The sequence below is a fragment of the Manis pentadactyla genome, chromosome 17 (assembly GCF_030020395.1).
Source record: "Manis pentadactyla isolate mManPen7 chromosome 17, mManPen7.hap1, whole genome shotgun sequence".
Classification (NCBI taxonomy): domain Eukaryota; kingdom Metazoa; phylum Chordata; class Mammalia; order Pholidota; family Manidae; genus Manis; species Manis pentadactyla.
Genome location: NC_080035.1, coordinates 59440939 through 59459137, shown reverse-complemented (window position 1 = coordinate 59459137; position 18199 = coordinate 59440939).

Here is an 18199-nt window from a genome sequence, read left to right as displayed (position 1 = left end):
ACCATGAACCAAAACAACCTGAGTATGGTAAAAACACAAAACAAAAGAAAACAAAATTAGCCCTGAGAAGACCTGAAGAACACAGAGTCAACAGGAGTCCTGTTTCAAATTCCCAGGGACCTTTGCTGCTGCCAAAGGCCTGCTCAGCTGCTGGCGAAGTCATTACACCTGTCAGGAGTCTCTGACTGCAGATTATTTGAAGTCAATGGGGCAGTCAGACAATTAGACACTGTTCCCCATTTGGCTTAAAGGAGTAATCACCTCATTTCCATTATACTATTTCTTCCCATCTACAGGCATTTCATACCCTGCTCCCAGAAGAAGAAAACCCTCCACCTAGTAAGTGTATGCTTGTGCTGACTTGTAGGTGACTTTCGTAGTGGGCTTCATTATTTCTTTATGAGAAAAGCAAGTACAAAATGATAATAAGCTTGTTTCTTCTTGCCTAAAATAATTACAGAACCCACTTTCTGAATTCCCACAGAAACTTACAATCACTATTCCTAGGTAATTTGCATAGATAAAAATTCATGTAAACTATAATATTGTTATGAACATGAACTTAATATATCTTTCCTTTTTAGAATAGATTTAAGTATATCATTGGTTAATCCTCAAGCCATGAAATACTTTTTTCTTTTTTTTTTTATTAAGGCGTCATTGATATACACTCTTATGAAGGTTTCATGAGAAAAACAATGTGGTTACTACATTCACCCTTATTATCAAGTACCCCCCCATACCCCATTGCAGTCACTGTCCATCAGTGTAGTAAGATGCCACAGATCCCTATTTGTCTTCTCTGAGCTATACTGTCTTCCCATGACCCCCCCACACACCATGTGCACCAATCATGATACCCCACAATCCTCTTCTCCCTCCCCCACCCCTCCCCTTTGGTAACTGCTAGTCCCTTCTTGGAGTGTGTGAGTCTGCTCCTATTTTGTTCCTTTAGTTTTGCTTTGTTGTTATACTCCACAAATGAGGGAAATTATTTGGTATTTGTCTTTCTCTGCCTGACTTATTTCACTAAGCATAATACCCTCCAGCTCCATCCATGCTGTTGCAAATGCTAGGATTTGTTTCTTTCTTATGGCGGAATAGTATTCCATTGTGTATATAAGCCATGAAATATTTTAATGTTAATTTACCACTTGTTTAGTTTTCTCAAAGTCATAAATAATCAGTATTGGCCATCTGAAAATATAGTCCATGACATCTGATTATATCTCTAGAATTTAATATATCACACCATGTTTTTAGAGAACCAGATGGATCTACCACATAAAGTTCATACCATTTAAACTCTACCATTGGTAAAAATAGAACATAGTAGGTGGCTTTTGATACTTATTAGGTATATACCCTAGAGGTGATAAAATCCAAAGAAATATAAACCTTGCTAAATGATAAAATGCATTATATTCCAAAATAACCATTTAAAAAAATTAAGCATCTTGCAAGTCTTTGAAGCATGGAAGATTCAGTGCTGGTATATTTAATACAAAGACAGAGAAAATGAATAACATGATTAGTTAGTTTAATAAATTATGGCTTCTGATAACTGGATCTGCATGAAAATGAGCAGGATATGAAATGGAAATGATTTTGCACATGATTCTGTACATGAAAGGTGTATAGTGATAAACCTCAGGACATTTTCATGGTATCGAGGTGAAGATGAATTAATGCTAGAGGAAATTTTCCTAGATTTCATGAGGAAAGTCTAACTCTTTGATTACATATATAGTAGCTGTAGAAGTGAAATTATATGCACCTAGGGAATTGCAATGCAGATACAAAGGCATTATATTCACTCCCTGCTTCATTCGTCCTGCTAACTCTTTCTTGGCAGATAGCAGAAGGTTGTAGTGAAGGTCGGTCTTTTCCAGTTTGCCTATGCTGGCTGTATTGGAAGGGAAGCTACAGAGTCAGTTAATTAAATGGTCAAGGGTACACAGGAACATCAGTTGGGAAGGTGGAGTAGAAGGACCCTCTATATCATTTTTAATCTAAAGTAAGTAGAAATAAAGCCAAAATATTAATACTTTGCAATCTTGAGCAATTTCCAGTTTTTGTCATTTGAAGCTTCAGAGTGTGTTATATATATATTATTTTATGGTCACTGATTTTCCTTTTTGAGAGTATATAATAACTATGTTTAATAATGGTGAGCGTTCCATACTTTTGATGAAAAGTCTAATGTCTTGTTTTTATTCTTTTAGGATTGGTGACTATTTGTGGTGACTTGAGACTGGCTTCCTTTTATGTGATAAGTTTTATCCATTCTAGAATTCTTCAGGACAGTCTCTTTCTCACTGGTGTTCTTAACTTCTATGATAATGTGCAAACTTGTTGGCTTTTGATTTATTGATTAATTAATTCATAAAATGGGCACTTGGGCCATTTGAGACTGTAGATTGAAATCTGTCTTCAGCTCCAGGAAATAGTTTGCTATTCCTTTCTTAGATAATATTCTTCTCTTCATGTACCATTTCTATGTCTAGAACTAATACTAATGCGTAGATGTATCATATCTCATACTTTTTCTCTTTATCTTGTTCTCTCAATATTTTTCATATTATTCTTTCAGGTTTTATGAAAATTCCTCTAATTATTTTTCAAACTTTGTAGTCATTTTTTAACTTTTAAGAAGTTTTTCTCATTTTCAGATTATTCTATTTAGATTGTACATGTCATTCCTGTCCCTCTTGCCCTCGCATTAGATGCAGTATCTTTTGACACTGTAGGGAAACAAAATAGAGCTTTTTGTTCTTGTTGTTCTTAAGATTTCATCTGCTTTCTGAATTATCTCAGCATTTTTCTCAGATGAGTTTCCCTTTTCTAACCTTTTATTTTAAAATTATTTCAAGCATATAAAAGTTGCAATTTATTTAAGAAATCCCATATATCCTTCACCCAGACATCATTTTGTAATATTTGGCTACATTTATTTTTCCATCTTCTCAATATTTATTATTGCCTTATTTTTAAGTAAATTTTTATTTTAAGATACTTCTGGACATACAGAAAAACTATGAAAAAAATGTGAAAAGAATCCCCATATGCCCCACACCCTATCATTAACATCTTTCTTTGTGATGGTATGTTTGTCACAATCAATAACCAATATTGATGTATTATCTTAAAATAAAGTCTATACTTGATTCAGCTTTCCTTGGTTTTTACTGATCTTTTTTTCCTTTTCCAGGATTCTCATCTTGGGTACCACAGTATGTTTTAATTCCTTTTGTCTATGACAGCTTCTCAGGTTTTCCTTGTTTTTGATTAATTTCTTTGAAATTTTAGCTATCTTCATGTCTCATGAACTTTATCCATTCATATTTTAGAATGTAAATATAATGCTGTATTAAAAGTATTTCTCTTTCTTTTTTGTAGGTATATATGTAGATTCACCTTCCCCCTCTCTCCCACCTCTTCCTGCATCTTCCATGAGAAGATTGGCCAATGATCGTAGCTCTGATTGTGAGAAGAGTTTGTGGTCTGGAAAGCGTCAATAAAGGTGGATCTACTGATAAAGGTACAGCAGTCACAGATCTGGACTTTGGGCTGGATTTTAAAATGTCAAAATGGTTGGGTTTTTCTTCCATATAAGACCGTCACTACTTTAATTCTCCATTGGCATTTCTTTCAATAACTTTAGAGAAGCTGGTAGGTCGTTTTTAGCCTACATGAATGTCAAAGACAAGAAGATGCAGGTATGATAAAAAAGAAGTTGGTATTGTGGTTCCATAGATAGATTTTTATCTAACTACTTCCTTTCTGGTACAAGCTTTAAGTCTTAACTATCAGCTTTGAAACAAGATTTTTCAAACAATTCCTGTTCTGCTTATTCTGGAACACTTCACTTCATCTACATTCTGCTTTTCTCTTTGAGAAATCTGTTGAAATTTCCTTTGGTCTGTTGCACCTCTCTGTCTCTCTGACATTTGGCTTTTTTCTTTTTAAAAATGTCTTTCCTTAAAAGTTAGTGGAACTTGGTTGGGGATGAGGAAGACAAAGTCGTTTTTTCAGTCTTCCAACTTTAACAAGAATATTCTTGTAATTCTTTTTCATCTTTGGCAATCCAAGAAGAGAAACAGCATGTGCTGGGTGCATTTCTTTGATTACTACTGTGTTTGATCCTTTTTCTTCATCTTTATCAGGTTTGTTTTTCTGGAGTTACCTTTTAATGTGTCCTATAACTGCAATTCTGTGAAATTTTCTTTTTGATTTTTATTATTGATTCATGTGATTTATACTTTTGTTATTTATCAAATGGGCCTTTGTGATTTATAAATATTTACAAAACTATTTGTGAACTTTTTTTGTGTACAAGTAATAAGAACTACTTATTTATCAAAATAAAATAACTTACTTTTCCTCACAACACTGTTTGGTATTTTGTGCTTTGTCCATATTTGTATTATCATTTTTGGCTCTCTTAGAGTGAAATACTTCTAAAAATCGGCACTTCATCATTTGTAAAATGAGGAGACAGTGCCCACCAAATAAGGTCATTTGGAAAGATTCAAGTAAAGTAAAATGTTAGTACTTAATCAAAATTATCCATATCAATATTGTTAATGACTATTTTAAATATTACACTTATTAGTAGTAGTAATAGCTTACTTTCTTCTTTATTTTTCTCAGTCTTTTAATTTTAAACTTTCTGAGGTATTTGATCAATTCAACTTTATCTCTGACAATGTATGCCGAAAAATTTATTGTGGATGGGTCCAAGGATTTTACACAAGAATGTTGACCACAGCATCATTTTTAATTGTGAGCTATTGGGAGCAATGTAATTACCAACAGGAAGGCATCAGGTAAAGACTTCCATATATAAAATATATGCAATAATTTAAATGAAATTTTATAATATTTAGTGACCTTCAGAAAGTTGACAATAACTTTTTTTCAGAAAAATCAGGCTACATATGTAAAACAGTTTGTTCCATTTTTAAAATAGTGTGCATTTGTGTTTGAACAGAATAAAGGACAGAACTCACTCCAACAAATTGCCATGCGTCGTTACTTTATTGGGTGATGAAATGTGATATTTAAGTTCCATCTATGTGTTTTACTTGGTTCAATGCTATATATACATGTGTTATCATATATATGTGTGTGTATATATATATATACACACACATACAAATAATATATATAAATGTATTAAAATAAATATATGTTATGTAAATAGAAAATTACATTGAATATCTTGATAGAACTTGAGGAGTGGGTATAATATAGAAATATTAAAAGGCATATGCATGTAACCAGAAAGCATCTTACAAGTAGAAGTACTGGAGATGTAAGCAGTGAGCAGTGAGCAGGAGAACAGCCTGAAGGACAGAGACTAGATTGCACCTTAGAGAGGAAAAACCAGAGGGAAGTAAGCAAAGGATACACGGTGTGTGTTAAGTCACGTGGTCATCACTAGTCATGTAAAATATGGCCAGGAGGCAGTGAAGGGTGCTGGAGTTGGGTGAGTGGTGGTCAGGAGCAGAGGGGAATGGAAGGCTGAGGAGGAGCAGAAGACAAGAAACTTATGGTTAGGATGACATAGCGTGTTCTGCATACAGGCATGAAAAGTGTCCACCATCAGTGTAGTTTTCTTTTTTTATTAAGATATCATTGATATACACTCTTATGAAGGTTTCACAAGAAAAACAATGTGGTTACTACATTCACCCTTATTATTGAGTCTCCCCCATCCCCCATTGCAGTCACTGTCCATCACTGTAGTAAGATGCCACAGGCGCCTTTTAAAAGTACACAAAAATGAAGTATTCCCTTCCTATGGCAAACCCTTTACCTATCATGAGTGATTGTGCTGCAGAATAGGAAGACGTTTTTGCATGTGAACACACTCAAGACGTGTCCTGGATTTTGCGTTGGAGGATTGATGGACAGAACGTTGTAGCACAAGAGATGTGTGCCCAGCGTTACTGTACGATTGTCTGAGGTCCGTGAAGGTAGTAAGTTGGGTAAGCAATTTACTACCAGTCAGAATAAATGTCAATTGTGCACTCTCTGTTAGCTCCTTACCAGCCAGTATCAGGCAGGGTTTTATGACCTGTGCGTTTGCTGATGCTCTCTCCACCACCAAGACTGTGACCTCATTAGTCTCTGTATTCCTAATCTCTAGCTACTGCTCAATATAAACTTCAGTGAGTAGATGTATGGGTGGATTTTCATAAACAAAACCCCAAAGAATAGCAATATTGAAAAGTGGTACCTATGAGGAAAAGAACTTACAAGTAAAATGTAATTCCATCACATTGTTAACTTCAAGAGAGGGGGGAAAAACATTGGAAAAAAAAAAACCAGAAATGTCTGAATCGTTACCAAAAATGTATTAATGCATTGAGTATAAGAGTTAGAAAAAAAATTCATTTTGGAATCATTCATTTAAATAATCTTCCAAATGTATTTTGTATTTTTATTTAATGAGTGTTGAAAATAAAACCACTATATATATATGAAGGTTTCACAATATGTAGGTAAGAATCATGTATTTTGAGGTCATGTATCATTTATGGTTTAATATATTTTAACTTGAAAATTTACCCATTGACCTAAAATCAAATTGTATCTATTAGGGTCTATCCTGCCTTAAAATGAATAGATTTTAAAACTACCCTTATGCAGAATATGCTTATAATATTCAGCACTATTTTGATGATTTTAAGATGTAGATGTTACATATCACATTACTCAGATTCATATGTGATTTTTCAAGAAATCCACTCATTTCACACACCTAGTACACACTTTTGGGACTTTCACTGACCCTGAATTGATTTGAGAAATAGCAGAGATAAAGAAACTGAAGCTTAAAAATAATGAAATATGGAGACAGACCCCAGGTATATGCCAATTTTATTTTCCTGGAATACAACTGAAAGATAAACAAGCCTTTCTATAAAATGATTTTTTTGTAAATTTGTTAATTCATAAGTATATGTAAACATGAATAGAAATATGCTTTAAGAAGTTATTTCATATTTAATTTTATTTCAGTCTTATAAATTACTAAGTAATCCACCTTTAACTGAAGTATGTTGGCACCGTAAGCTTTGGATAATATTGATTTGCTCTAGACTACTGAAAGTTATAATCTGAGTAAGAAAATTAAATTATATCATAAAACCTTGCAAAATAAATGAGTTCTCTATTTTAAAAAATTAATGAAATCAAAGAAATAGAGTATCTGTTAATGAGTCCTGGCATTGAAAATATTACCCTTCACATTTGATAATCCTCCTTATAACTTATAATGTATTTATAAAACTCCTAATAATTGAATCATGTCATTTTCCTGCTAGAGCATCTCTTCTCATACCTGTGATGGCTCCTCAATACTTCAAGAAAAAAAATCAGCACCTCAAAATACAACACTCAATGCCCTTCAGTTCCTCTGCATTTCCACTCTCCCAGGCTCATTTCTGGACAGCATGCCCACTGACTGACTTATTGGCTGCAGCAGGTCTCTGACTATATACTCCCCATTTCTCATCCATCACAGTCATATATATTCATGTATATGCATGTTTATGTTTCAACATGTTTGCATCCCTCAAAACATAGAAATGCCTTCTACACTGCAATATGTACTCAGCAAATGATTACAAATCGATCAAATCATTAAGATGAAGAGAACACTGGACTTTTCCAGGAGAACAAAGGTCTAACTCTTGATTTTTTAAAAATAATGATTGTGATTTCATTTTGACACAACTAAGCAGTGACGCGGATGAGACAAATCCGGGCCAAAAAGCAGGTATTGAAATTAAAATTGGCTCCATCACTTGTGAATGTTTATCTTGACTCTGGTGTTTACTCTTGCTTATGTCTAGTTTCTTGCTTGAAAAATAGGAAGAAGTAAAGATATTCTGAGGTTAATGTTGTAGATTAATAATGAATTGAGCTGCGTGAAGTACTTAGAAAATATCTGAAACACAGTAAATGTTAGCTCAAATAGTTCACCCTTAAAAAAAGTTGCTTAACTTTTCTATGACTCAGTTCACTCATTTTAAGGGAGGAGTTTGAAATGATTTCTGAACTTCTACTTGTGCATAATATTCTAATCCAATAATGATTTCATAGCACTTAGGAGCATTAGTCTGTAATGTGAAATTCCTCTCAGAGTTCTTTAACTGTGCTATGTAATATACAAACATATAAATTAATAATATTCCATGCACGCCATAGCCTTTCAACTATTGATTTGCTTAAGGCATGTAACTTCTCTAATCCTTTGCTTTTTTTAAGTAAACTTGGAGCAAAATTTTCTTCCCTGCCCAATCTACAAAGTGGCTATGGGATCAAATGATAACACATAAGTAAACATTCTTGAAATGGAGCGAGGTATTAAATAAGTATGAAGTATTTTTCTACCTTACATTTATGGTTTGCACTTTGCTTTTCTTATCTAGGTATTTACAGAGTCCTGACAGGTGTCTACATATTTACAACTTATCCTCTCCAAGTTAGGGAACCCAAAGCTAAGTGTACAAGTGGCTTGCCAAAGGTCTCCTAGAAAACACGAGCAGAAGTCTGACTCAAACCTAGACTTTCTTACTCCTGATCCATTTTCTTTTTCCTTATACTAAAATGTTTTCAAAAATTATTCTCCGTGTGGGTACTATCAGGATGTATGAAATAAAGCAGCGTTACTATATTCAGACTTCTGATCTACAAATAAATAAGCTGCAACTGAAATGCCAAGAAGAATGTCAATTTTGACATCAGCAGATAAATTATTAAAAATAAAATTATATATATTTGAATTTATATACCAAAGTTCTTATGTCATAGTATTTTATCATTACCAGTTAAATTTATTTTGCATGGATGCCTTCTGAGCCAACATAGGTTAAGAGCCACGTGACATAGTTATCCCCACAAGCAGTTCCTTTCCCCAGATTGTATAAGTAATACCTTCAGCAGTCAGTTATAGGCATATCACACATGCAACCAGATCATCACATAAGTTATTGTCAAACCAAGAAAATCTTGAAAGTGAAGGATTCCGTGTATAATTAGTTTGAGACATAAGGTCACTCTATGCTTAACCAACCACTGTCTTTATTTTGTTTTATTATAACTTTGAAAAAAAAGAATGTAAGAATACAGTAGAAGGTTGAAGTACTGAAATTAACTGAGAAAATCAAATATTTCAATCTGAATGTAGATCTTGGACCTGTAATGCTATTAATAAACCTTTGACACAAATGATTAGAATAATGGAAAAATACTTTTAAGTGATTATTCACTCATTAATTCAGCCATTCACAGTTTCACTTAATCAAAAATAGTATTTTGACATCAAGAACCTTCTTTCAAAGGCACAAACTTTCAGAGAGAAGATGAATAAGTTCTTGGGATCTAATGCTCAGCATTATAAATACAGTTAACAATATACTGTATTATATTCTTGAAAGTTGCTAAGAGAGGAGATCTTAAATGTTCACATTTTAAAAAAGAAATTATGTGACTGATGGAGATATTAGCTAATGGTACCGCAATATAAGTGTTTATCGTCAACACATTTTACACCTTAAACTTACACAATGTTATATGTCAGTTATATCTCAATAAAGCTGAAAGGGGAAAAAAAAAGAAACTTCTTTACTTCTTTCAACTTCTTCATTAGCAACTGCTCCTTCAATTTACATTTCTTTGTAGCAAAATTCCTCATATGAATCATTGGTGATATTATCTTTAAATCCTCTTTGCTCCATAATTTCTTAAACTCATTCCAGTCAGTCTTCCCTCCCATTATTCCATAGGAACTGCTCTTGTCAAAGCCAGCACTAACCTTAGCATTGCCAAGTCCAAGAGTCAGTTCTCAGCGTTCATCCTATGACACAGCAGCGTCTGATGAAGTTGCCTCTCTTTGTTTACCTTTGTTTTTCTGGGTGGCGATATTCTCAGTTTGCCACCTGTAACGTTGCCCTTCTTTCCCACACTGATTTGCTGGATCTCATTGCCAATTCCCCAAAGCTGACCTTAGGGTACACCGACATCTCAGCTTTCAAGGCTCCTATCCTTCTGATCTACTTCTTAAAACATTCTTTCTCAGAGGAATTAAATGCTGTTTATAAGCTAATGAATCCTAGATTTACAATTCCAGGCTCTTTACAGTTAAAATGCAGACTTGCAGATACAACTGCATTAGAATTCTGTCCGCCTGGAAGTCTACTAAGCTCCTTTCTCAGACTTCCCCCTCCTGATAATAAGCCAACATGCTTTCACAGCTCAGTTCCAATACTGTGAAGCCATTCTTGACAATCTTTTCGTATCCTACATTCATGCCATCAGCCAAATCAGGGGCTTGCACTTTCCAATATTCTGAATCCGACCACTTTTAACAAATGCTTCCCTAGTGCAAATCACAGTCTACTCTCACCTCGATTATTCCTAACTTGTCCCCATGCTCCAACTTTGCTCTCCTACAATTTATTGTCTTTTAAAATATTGTCATTCCCTTGCTTAATATGTGCCTAGGGATTACCAGCAGGCCTTGACTGGACTAGTTTCCGGTAACCTCTTTGACCTTATCTAAGACTTATTTGCCCTTACTCTAGTCTTCCTGCATGGCAAAAAAGTAATCTGTTTTGTTTATTGAGTATCCTCCTGCTTAGAACATGGCCTGACACGTAGTAGGTGCTCATGAATATTTTTTTGAAAGAGCAAATGAATCAGTGCATGAATGATAGTGTACCTGCCAACCCTTTCACGTGACTCTACGTGTTATCGGGATCTTTCTTTTTCTTATGCAACAGGTTATTCAAAGTTTATACTAATGAGAGTGCCAATGTCAATTCCTACTAAGGTTAATAAAAATTGACTCACTTCTTATTTCTATTTTAAAGCAATATACATGGATTAAAGCTCAAATAATAAAATAAATATCCATGAATCCATGCTAACATAAATAAATGATAGAATTAAAAAAATGGGAGAAAAGAGATCATTTTTCCTTATGGAAGCATTCCCATTAATACATGTAGCAGGAATAAAGAAAATAGTTCACCATTAGGAAATCTCAGTAATTCTTGCTACAGGAAAGATTCATTGATACATGCTGAAATAATGGGAAAAAGCTAAAGAAAGAAGATATTTACATGGTTTTAATGAATCTTCCTCAAAATACTTAATAATTTAAAAAGGGACAATAGTGCTTTTTTAAAAATTTAATGGTCATTTTTTTCATTTTTTAGAGCAGTTTAAGATTCACAGCTAACTTGAGAGAAAGGTATGGAGATTTCCCCTCTACTTTCTGCCCCCACACATGCATGGCCTCCCCTGTTATCAGCACGCCCCCACCTGAGTGGTACCTTTGTTACTATTAATAAAGCTACACTGACACATTGTAATCAGAGTCCATAGTTTCCCTTCACTTTTGGTGGTTTACAACCTGTGGGTTTGGACAAATGTATAATAACAAGGATCCCTCATTATTGTGTCATAAAGAGTATTTCTCACTGCTCTAAAAATCCTCTGCCCTCTGCCTATTCCTCTGTCCTCCTAACCCCTAGAAACCACTGATCTTTTTGCTGTCTCCATAATTGTGTCTGGAACGGTAGTAATTTTACAGTGGAAAAATCTGCTAGACATACCCTGAACCAAGTATTCAATACAAGTGCAAACCGTGCTGACATCGCATTCCTTCTGATGAGATGTGCTGAGAAGAACTCTTCAGCTCTCCGTTATTCTTTTCCCAAATGCATAATCTCAATCTAATCTTAAAAACATGAGACAAACCCAAACAGTGATAGCCTATGTAACACCCAAATGCCTACTCCTCAAAATATCAAGGTCGTTAGAGACAAGGAAAGTTTAAGGAATACCACAGATCAAAGGAAACAAGAAGACTTCCCTAAAAGGTAAAGGATGTAAGCAGAAAGCTCACCAAATTATTTCAGGGAGCACCCAAGTTTGAGAACCAACAATACAATCCAAACTCTTGATTTTCAAAAAAGACAAGCACAAATAAGTGACTTACCCAACTACATAGATCGCACATAACAAAACAGAGATTCGAACCCATCTCCCAGTCCTTCAGGTATTTTGTACTTTGCTGACCCAGATAGAATTCAACTGAAATAAAGTGCATTCTTACTATATGTGGTTGAAATGATAGTTTTATTTAGATTGACTTCTACTATCCACCTTCCAAAAGCAAATTAGAAAGGGTCTTGAATATCTTGTTAGATTTTTAAGAACATATACTTTAGATTTTGTTGTTGATTACCTCTATTTTTACAATAGAAAAAAAAATAACTTTTTATGGCAATGCACAGATGATTTTATTTTTTTAAATGTGACTTTAAAATCACTTGCTCATTACTTACTGTTCACTTATGGGTAAACAGAATAGTTACCACCTCTTAGTTACACTAAAGATAATTTGATCACAAAATATTAATATGGATCATTTAGAAACACAGTGCTTTAGTTGCTGGATAATGATAGCATTTCAAGTCTCTCTTTGACATTTATTACCAATTTCAGGTAATATTCTTGAAGGCACTTCCATTTCTTAGTTGGGGAACACTAAGAACTCTACTGTTCTATTAAGCTTTGAAGTTAATGAGTTAACAGTCTAAATTTCAAAGACTTTAAAGGCATTTTCCGAGTTGAAAATCCTATTAGGAGAAGAATAGTGTTCCATTTCATTCGTTAATTCAATAAACATCTAATAATGTGTGCAACTGCTGTATCACTGTGTTGTAGATTTGATATCAATATACGATTGTATAGCAACTATACTTCAATAAAAAAAGAAAAAAAGACATGTCATGAGTACTCACCATGTGCCAGGTACCATTTTACAAACCAATCAGCTATCAATACTAAGAACACTAGATACAATTTGTGATCACTTGGAATATATCAGAAATATTTACCTTTCAATATCACTTGTGCTATTATTTTTCTAGAGTTATTGTTCTCTTTTCTCCAGAGGAAGGAGCATAGATTTTATGTGAACTTTCAACCTTAGGTTATAAAAATTTGAAGACAAATAATAATATATGGACAACTGAAGTCAAGCATGTCATCATTATTGATTTTGATCTCAAAATATGCAAAAGACTTCGGATATTCCATTGATTTATTGCATAGGGGTGCTTTACTTTAAAATCCATGATTGATTTTTAGGTCTTTGGTTTCTTTAGGGCCTAATTGCTAAAATGGGTATTACAGAAAAAGAAAAATATTTAATGTCAAGAGGAGAATGTTATGAAGGTCAACCTTTTCTGGGGTAATTCTAGAATAATATTTTTGCCACTCTGAAAGTCCTCTGAAGGTTCCTAGAGTTGAAAATTGTGTTAGTAAGTACCTAGCAATTATCTGTTAAATTGGGAAATGCATCCTTTCACATCAGGAATACATGTCAACTATTTCCATTATGTGTATCTTTATGACTTAATGTACTTATTTATTATTTTTGGTAGATGCTGGAGCAGTGTGTGTCTGAATCATTCCAAGATTTAAGATGTGTTTGCCAAGTCAATGTTTTTAAGGATATTACCTTCCAAGGAGACAGGAGAGAAAGGGCTCTTTCCTTTCTGGGTCTGAATAACCACTAAGTATGGAATAGGAATTCAGTGAGAGTCAGGTTAATGCTAAACATAATTCCTTAGATCTAAACCTTTTCTTTTATGCTCAGAGATAAGCTAGAATGAGGTATTTTTAGAAAGTACTGCAAAAGTCATTGAGCTTTCCAGGTCTGGAGCTGGTGTAGAAGATTAACATGATCCCACATGATTCCACCTGATCCCAGGTCCTTACTCACATACCAGGATGCTCTGAATTCCTGGGAGAATACTATTTCAAGAACACATCAAGTGGCATAATCAGTGGCAAATTAACATGTTCTCAAAAATTATTGCAAGACTTACTTTGGATAGTAATAGTTCAATGATTCACGGTTTATACTGCTGCAGAAAAGCTCAAGAAATAAAAGTGATTATAATAAGGAAATGTCACCTATCCATAAAGCAGTATGTGAGGTACTTGTAGAGTCACTGCAACCTTGAAGGAAGTTAAAGGAGATTATCTATTCACCATGCGCTTACTCACGCGCAGCACCTTTGCATCTCATGGGGGTCACATAGGGAGGGTTCATGCCCATGGACAGGAACCTCAGCTACAATTCCCGCTCCGGAGGCCTAAGTTCTCACTCCATTGTGATACTCTGAAGAGAGCAGGGAGCCATTGAGAGATCCAGTTCACATAATTCATGACGTGGTTGCATAGAACAGTATTGCCCAAAACATGAATACGAGTTTATGTAAGTTACACATAGGTCTTTATCACAGAAGCCATTACACGAATAAAGCTAGAAATCAATTCTATTCATAAATCTATCCTTACTAATATCACTGTTGATATAAGAACAAAAATGTACCATGCAATTAAAGTGATTTCTTTTTTTAATGTTGAGTGTGTGTATCTATTTTTCTCATAGGCACTCTTTCCGAGTGGTAGTGAAGAAAACTTCTTTTGCAAATAGGTTTAGTGGAAATATGCAACATAATTTCAATAGGACATTTGCTCTAAATTATTTGAAAACTTGAAAAAAATGCTCTACTGAGTATAGTTTTGTGTGTTTTAAAATTAAATTAGTCTATGGAATTTTGAGTATCTTAGAATAATAATGTTTGTATGTAGAATTGTTAATATAGGATACTCCATGGACTTAAAATGTAATAAAAAGAACATCAGAATTATGTGCTTAGAAGAAAAATATTTAAGTAAAATTAATGAGTCTTTCTAGATCCATAAAAAAGATATTTTTCTCTGTTTTGTGTTCCTGGAGTCCACCACCGAGGTGGGGCAACTTCCCACCCCAGGTGCAGAGAGTTATCAGTCAGCAAGGAAATGCTGACCACAATGACTGGCATAGAAACAGAATTCTATATTTTTTTATCCTTTCTTTCATTGATTCATTCAACATTTCTATAATACTTTGGAGGACAGTGTCTTTTGGTTAGGTTTTAATCAAGTCATGTTACAAAATTTGAAAATACTGTTTTTAAAAATTCCCCCTGAGATAACTTTGAGGATTAATGATTGGTAGACATTATGGTATATGAAATCATTAGTGATCATTATAAACTTGATGATAAAATAAAGAATTTTTCAAGTCTACGTTTCTATGAAAATACCATGTTAGTTCATTGGAGTTGATAGACGATGAAATAAAACAACTTTAATAGAAAACATTTTGCAAAATATAAAATACAATGCAAATGTTAATTTGTATTATTTCCTCTTCATTTGTAATTATTTATTCCTTGATTCACTCCTTGATAGATTTGTAGAGAGAACATCACTGTAATGGTGTGAAGTACTGTCCCCTTGCTCCGTGTCCAGGTGGGTGACCAGTTTGAAGACAGGGTCTTTCTTTATATGAGAGTCTAGACTCCATTTTCATATGAGTTATGACTAGTCAGAAATTACAGTCAGCATATGGATATCCCTGAATCCATAATAAGGGGCAACTCACGAGCTGTTAGTGTTTCCCAAGGCATTGTACTTAATTTGAAGTGAGTAAAAGGCTTTTGAAAACTTTATTAGCTGTTAGAGGTGGTAAACTGTTGAAAGCCCTCTGTAATTTCATGGCTTAAAATCAGAGCATGCAACTGTCAATTACGGTGAGACTCTGGAACATTAGGAATCTAGGCCTGAGCGTTCAGCAAGGACGATCCATCCCATTCCAGTGGCTGCTGGTCAGGGGCACAGGAAAAGCAAAGTCAGAGGGCGGTTGTTCCTTACCCAGTCCCCAAAAGGCAGGTATAATTACGTTCTTGGACTTTCTATGCACGCAGCTAGCACCCTCAATGCCATTTCTAACTTTTAAAAAATTTTAACATTTCCTTTAATTTCTCCAGCAAGTTTGTTTTTAATTTTCATTTTAGCCTGACATCTCCAACATTGATTGATGAAGATAAGCAACTGTTCAACTTACGGCTCAGCCTTTGAAACAAAGCCTTAAATAGAACCTTAACTCATAATTCGGCACAAATAACAAAATGTTTGTTATCAAATGTACCACTGAGGATGTAGTTCCTGAGTGCTGAATAGATGTTTTAATGAATTATTTAAATACTTCTGCGTCAATAAGCCTTCTATATCCAAACTAAAAACTTGTAAAATTGTACAAAATTCAAAAGCTAACTTTTAACCTGTTTATGCCATCTAAATTGGGGAGTCTTGGGTCAGACAAAATGTACTCATTCTAAAATAATTTTTAAAGGTCTTAAATTTATAAATTCTTTTTCAAAGGTGAATTTCTTATCAGCTTTCTCAGATAAATCATGTATTTTCTAAGTAGTCAGTTAGAAGGTAGAACTAGCCCAGTCCCTTTATGCAGGACATTTAGTCACTGAAGTTCGGTTAGCTTGTGCGTTAGTTTGCTAGAGCTGCCATAACAAAATACCGGTGGCTGACACTAGGTGGCGTAAGGACCAGAAATTTATTTCTTCACAGTTCTGGAGCCTGGAGGTCCAAGATCAAGGTGCATCAAGGGGTTCTGAGGCCTCGCTCCTTTTCTTAGGGGTGGCCACCTTCTCCCTATGCCCTCACATCGTCTTGCAACTGTTGCACCTGTTCCTGGTGTTTCTCCTTCCAAAGTTCCTCTTCTTATAAGGACATCAGGAAGAATGGATTATAACCCATCCTAATGGCTTTAATTTTAACTTAGTTGTCTCTATAAAGGCCCTACCTCCAAATGCAGTCACATTGTGCGGTAGTGGGGGTTAGGGCTCCAGCAAATGAATTTGAGGGGATAAATCAGGCCATGACTATTTGTAAGAAGGAACGATTAAGCCCATGAAAGAAACATATCAGAGACTGTCAGAAAGCTTTTGGTGTGTCTCAGGATAAACACTTTTGCTCATGCCTAGCTTGAATATCAACTCATCCAAGAAATAACTCCTCTTGGAAGATGAGGTTTGGAAATTGTGAAAAACATTATCTTGGGAAAAAAAAAATTGTAATGTCCTTATTGATTCAACCAAATGGAAACATCTCACAGCCTGGCATAACACGCTTTGCTTTAAACAGAAATAAAAAGGCAGAACCACATTGTGTGTTTAAAACTCTGAAAAAAAAAGTTGTCCTTATCATACTGTTCTGTCATCATAGATCCAATGAAAACTCTCAGAACCATGAGCATAATCACTCTGGAATCCTTCTCGTGAAAGAGACTCTCCAGCTTGTGAAATGCAACCACTTCCTTTGAATCTGGCAACATCCCGGATGAATCATGCAGTTCCATATGGTCTGCAAATAGCTCCCATTACTTTCCTTATCTTTCCAAAGCGATGTCTCTTTGGAAAGTGATAAATAATGAACACTATGAGCAACTTCATGTGTTCTTGCCTTTATAGAGACACTAGTTTTGTTTTCTTCTTCCCTGTTATTTCATTGGATACCGTAAGTCAAGAAGTTATCCATCTATTTCTAAATGCTAAATCATAATTCTTTGTGAAAGCAAATGATCCTAATGTCTTGCCAAGGACACAAAAAACTACAATTTGAGGAAATGCTCAAATCCAGGATGGGTTTCAGATAAACCGATCATTTATTACAAATACATAAATGAATGTTAACCTCCAAATACCACTACACCTTTAGATTGTAAAGTATGTTTTCCAAAATCAAGGGGAGAAGTTGGTTTAGTTAGGCTTATCTGGAAAGTTCTCACAACACATTGATCAAGTGTAAACTAGGGAGAGCGTCTGATCGTTCTGAGCTGTGGCCTGCAGGGAAAGGCCTAGCCTGTCATGAGACTGATGCCCAAGATTCAGCTGGTACCTGAAAGTAACTGGAATCACTTGGAGGCTCTCTGATCATCAGTCTGAGTCTGTTTGTTCAGGAACACAGACTGTGAGGCTTCATGCCCTGTATTCCTGCCATACACACGCTCACAGGTGTTACTGATGTACATCAGATAAGCCTTCTCCAGGGGCATTTGTGGAAGTCTTTATTTTATTACTACTCCACATATTTTATTTGTTTGTAATATTATCTACTTTTTTCATCCTTTCCTTTTAAAAAATGAGATCAGAAGTGTAAATTTAAGAAGAATGATGGGTACAATCTGTTCCCTACGTAAAGAAGGTCGTGCTGTTGATTAACTGGAACATCCGCAAGCAGCTGATGGGAATGCCCA